This window comes from Lampetra fluviatilis, chromosome 60 (assembly GCF_964198595.1).
Source record: "Lampetra fluviatilis chromosome 60, kcLamFluv1.1, whole genome shotgun sequence".
Taxonomy (NCBI): Eukaryota; Metazoa; Chordata; class Hyperoartia; order Petromyzontiformes; family Petromyzontidae; genus Lampetra; species Lampetra fluviatilis.
The window spans coordinates 6,281,981-6,287,980 of NC_136334.1; positions in this window are offsets into that span (position 1 = coordinate 6,281,981).

Sequence of the window (6,000 nt, forward strand, 5' to 3'; positions counted from 1 at the left end):
CCACCGACCCCTCTCCACTGACCCCTCTGCACTGACCCCGTCGGATGTCGCCTATTGAATTCGCGCCAAGTTAGTTTATTTTTTTTTAGTTTCTTTACCGTCTTTTTTTTGTATTTCAAAGTTCGACGACAGTATTTGTATTTGAGAATTGTGGCCATTTGCAAGCCGCTGCCGTGTGAGTGTTACGTGCGGGTCCCCCTGAGCTATCCCCCCCCCTCCCCTAGGTCGACTCGGCATTAATCGGCATTGGGGAGACAAACGCGGCCGTGCCGGCCTCAATAGGAGCTCGCAAACAGCGCGAAGGGGATGGGTTTGTGTGTTTGCGTGCGCCCCCAAATCCGATCGGCAGCATGCGACTCAGTTGAGTGCAACTCTGTTGGCGGCAATTTGGTTGCCTGAAACTCGGTTGCCTGCAATTTGGTTGCGTGCAACTCGGTTGCCGGCAATTTGGTTGCGTGCAACTCTGTTGCGTGCAATTTGGTTGCGTGCAACTCGGTTGCGTGCAATTCGGTTGCGTGCAACTCGGTTGCCGGCAATTTGGTTGCGTGCAACTCTGTTGCGTGCAATTTGGTTGCGTGCAATTCGGTTGCGTGCAATTTGGTTGCGTGCAACTCGGTTGCGTGCAATTCGGTTGCGTGCAATTTGGTTGCGTTCAACTCAGTTGCAGGCACTTTGGTTGCATGCAATTCAGTTGCGTGAAATTCAGTTGCGTGCAATTTGGTTGCGTGCAACTCAGTTGCGTGCAATTCGGTTGCGTGCAATTCTGTTGCATGCAACTCAGTTGCGCGAGTTCTTGGTAACCCGGTTCGTTACGGCCGGATCGGTGGCCAGAGGCCTTGACCCCCGGTACCGCCCCCCCCCCCCACTGCCCCCCCCCCGCCCCCCCCTGCCCCCCCCCCCTGCCCCCCCTGCCCCCCCCCCCTGCCCCGGTCAGAAGTTTCCCGAGTTCAGTGCCCGGTCCAATCGGTCACTCCATCATCACTCCACCACCCCCATCACCACTCCTCCAACCCATCATCACTCCACCCCCCGGCAGGTTGGATAAAGCGAGAGTTTTGTGACCGCTTTGTGGGGAGAGGGGGGGGGGCATCCAATTGGCGAGGCTGGTTCCCCTGCCATATGAATGTGGAAAGTCCTTGAGGGTTTTGTTGTTGCTGTTACTGACAGCCCAACGTGCGTTTGAGCGGAAGGACACTTTACACGTTGATGTTTGTGTTATAATTGTGTTTAAAAATAAATGTATCGTCATTGTCACAAAGTAGGGCTGAGCGATTTGAGAAAAAAATATCCAATTTCGATTTTTCTCACAGATATTGCGGTTTGATTTGCGATAAAATGTTTTTAAGTAAAGCTTCAGTTCCCATATTCACTGTGTAATAGATTTAAAACATGTGATGGATCATTTACTACACGATACCATGAAAATATGCGATAAAATGTTTTGAAGTCAAGCGTCAGTTCCCATATTCACTGTGTAATAGATTTGAAACATGTGATGGATCATTTACTACACGATACCATGAAAATATGCGATAAAATGTTTTGAAGTCAAGCGTCAGTTCCCATATTCACTGTGTAATAGATTTGAAACACCTGAGGACGGCTGCTTGCGTTGTGGCCGAAACGTCGTGAAAATTTTATTATGTTTTATTTGTATTATTTTATTATTTCCCTTCTACGTGACTTTACCGAAAGAACCAAGAATATGAATCCCTGCAGTCACGAAAGAAGCTTTAAATCGAAAAATGTGATGGAGCATTACCACAGAGATACTATCAAAATATGAACTGCTCTCTATATTGCAATGCAAGGATGATAACTTAAAATATATGAATTGCTTCCAACATGGTTTTATAAAAATGGTTAAATTGAAATAGAACTATCAAACATAGAACAAATGTTAAGTTAAATAAAGTTATAATAATTAAATAATAAAAACAATTCAAATAAGAAACTAACAGGACTTTTCAAATCGATAAAAATCGCAGCCTTTGCTATTTGCAAACCACATTGTTACAAATTGCGATATCGATTTGAAATCGATTAATCGTTCAGCCCTGTGACACAAAGCTGCCCCGTGCCCCTCCCGTAGGTAGAAAAATAAAATGAAACATTTTTTTGTTTCATTTAATCTTTCTACTCTACGTGACTTTACCGAAAGATCCAACGCGTATGGATTCCTGCAGTCACGAAAGCTTCAAATCACAAGAGGGAGACCCCCTCACCAGGACACTGCACGTGTTGTGCTGGTGACGGGATTAGCGATGCCGCTACCGGTCGTGAGAATATTTATGGCCGAAAAGATCGTCCTAATCAATGACACCACCCACCACCACCATCATCACCTTTTTCACCATCATCATCATCATCATCTTCTCCACCATCATCATCATCTTCTCCACCATCATCATCATCATCTCCTCCACCACTATCATCACCTCCTCCATCATCATCACCTCTTCCATCACCACCACCACCATTACCTCCACCATCATCATCACCTCCACCATCATCACCTCCACCACCATCATCACCATCATCATCACCTCCACCATCATCATCACCTCCTCCACCACCATCATCATCACCTCCACCATCATCACCTCCACCACCATCATCATCACCTCCACCATCATAACTTCCTCCACCACTACCACCATCACCTCCATCACCACCATCACCTCCACCACCATCATCATCTCCACCACCACCATCACCTCTTCCACCACCACCATCGCCTCCACCACCACCATCACCTCCACCACCACCACCACCATCATCACCTCCTCCACCACGATCATCACCACCATCACCACCATCATCACCTCCACCACTGTCATCATTTCCACCACCACCATCATCTCCTCCACCACTACCATCACCTCCACCATCATCACCTCCACCACCATCATTATCACCTCCACCACCATCATCACCACCACCATCACCTCCACCATCACCTCCACCACCATCACCACCACCACCATCATCACCTCCACCACCATCATTTCCACCACCACCATCACCTCCACCACCATCATTTCCACCACCACCATCATCAACTCCATCATCATCATCACCACCACCACCATCATCACCACCACCATCATTTCCACCACCATCACCTCTTCCACCACCACCATCATCACCTCCTCCACCATCATCACCACCTCCACCACCACCATCATCACCTCCACCATCATCACCTCCACCATCACCTCCACCACCACCATCATCACCTCCACCATCATCACCACCACCATCATCACCACCTCCATCATCACCTCCTCCACCACCATCATCACCACCACCATCATCACCACCACCATCACCTCCACCACCACCATCACCTCCACCACCATCACCACCATCATCACCTCCACCACCATCATTTCCACCACCACCATCACCTCCACCACCATCATTTCCACCACCACCATCAACTCCATCATCATCATCATCACCACCACCACCACCATCATCACCACCACCATCATTTCCACCACCATCACCTCTTCCACCACCACCATCATCACCACCACCATCATTTCCACCACCATCACCTCTTCCACCACCACCATCATCACCTCCTCCACCATCATCACCACCTCCACCACCACCATCATCACCTCCACCATCATCATCACCTCCACCATCACCTCCGCCACCACCATCATCACCACCTCCATCATCACCTCCACCATCATCACCACCACCACCATCATCACCACCTCCATCATCACCTCCTCCACCACCATCATCACCACCACCATCATCACCTCCACCACCACCATCATCACCTCCTCCACCATCATCTCCACCACCATCATTACCTCTTCCACCATCACCATCACCTCCACCACCTTCACCACCACCATCACCTCCACCACCTCCACCACCATCATCACCTCCACCACCACCATCATCACCTCCTCCACCACCATCATCACCTCCACCACCACCATCATCACCTCCACCACCATCATCACCTCCACCATCATCACCACCACCACCATCATCACCTCCACCACCACCATCATCACCTCCACCACCACCACCATCATCACCTCCTCCACCACCATCATCACCTCCTCCACCACCATCATCACCTCCTCCACCACCATCATCACCTCCACCACCACCATCATCACCTCCACCACCACCATCATCACCTCCACCACCATCATCACCTCCACCATCATCACCTCCACCACCACCATCATCACCTCCACCACCACCATCATCACCTCCTCCACCACCATCATCACCTCCACCACCACCACCATCATCACCTCCACCACCACCATCATCACCTCCACTACCACCACCATCACCTCCACCACCATCACCACCATCATCACCTCCACCACCATCATCATCACCTCCACCACCACCTCCACCACCATAAGGACGAAATTTTCACTGCCTCCCCCCCCCCCCCCCCCGAGTCACTGTCGCAAACCGAGAATCGATTTGGTCGCGTCGTAAAGTGGGTCGCCACCGTCGTAAATCGATGTGCCATCGTGTTGACGTGAATGCGAGACCCCTCCGTCGTAAACCGGGGACGGGGGGATCGCCTCCATCACCCCCCCGCCCTCCCTCACCGGCCACGTGACCGCCATGTGCAGTCAACTCAGAATTCGCGCAGCTTAAAGGAGGTCGTTATTGTTGTTATATTTTTAACAATATTGTTGTTATATTATTAATAATATTGATGTTATATTATTAATATTGTTGTATTCATAATATTGTTCATAATATTATCGTTGTATTGTGAATAATATTTTTGTATTATTAATATTGTTCTTAATAATATTGTAATAAAATAATTGAAATTCATATTTTATTAATATTATATTATCCATAGTATTGCTATTATGTTACTGTTATTATATTATTAATATCATTGTCTTAATAATATTATTTGCTTGCGTTGTGGCCGAAACGTCGTAAGAATTATTTTATTGTGTTTTATTTTTATTATATTATTACTTCCCTTCTACGTGACTTTACCGAAAGAACCAAGAAGATGAATATTATTTTTACAATGTTAATATTGTTAATGTAGTTTTTTTTCCCGTCTGCTCTGTTTAACCATTCCTCTCTCTCCCCAGCGACGGATTTTATTTTTTTATTTCCTGGCGGGTTAATTTTTTTTTCACCTTTCAGCGCTGAGCTAGGCGTAGTTATTTATTGTGATTTGTAAAATAAACTCCGCCTACGCGGCTTGTGAAGGGGCCTCGTTCCGCGTGCACGCCACCTCTCCTGCCCACTCCACTGTCGAGATGACGCAGCCAGCAGCAGCAGCAGTATGTAGTTGACCTGTGGGCCGGTATTAAACCACCGTGTTCGAACTCACGTGCCCTTTCTGGTTTATTATCATGTGCGGCGCGCGCGTGTGTGTGTGTGCACGGTGGTGAGATGTTAACTACCTCGCCTGGTCTACAGGCGCCTGGTCTACAGGAGGTCGTGGGTTCGATCCCGACACTGACACCTGCTGTGTATTTGGAGTTTGCGTGTCTCTCTCTCTCTTTGGTGAGATGTTAACTACCTCGCCTGGTATACAGGAGGTCGTGGGTTCCATCCCGACCCTGACGATGCCTGCTGTATATTTGGAGTTTACGTGTTTGCGAGTTTTAATTTACGAAGCCGTTCGTTAACAAACTCAATCTTCTCAACCATGATTTGTACTTACATCAGTAGTGTTTGGCAAAGAGATTCCGTGTATCGTGTTTATATTTTTGGACTATCCGCGATTTTTTATTATCCGCAGAAATCTCCCCCCTCCCCCCCCCCCCCCGTCATTGGCGCTGAAAATCGAATAGGCGACTGCGGTTAATGCTGTAGAGCTCAGCGGTGACCTTACCTGGTAAACAAAACTAGGAATAGTTCCTAGATTTGTTTTTAAAGATGTATAACAAAAAGAAGAAAGCTCGGAACAGCTGGCAAGCGTACAAGCGAGTCGGACGCCAAGCGGCGAGAGGAATCGTCACACAGCAT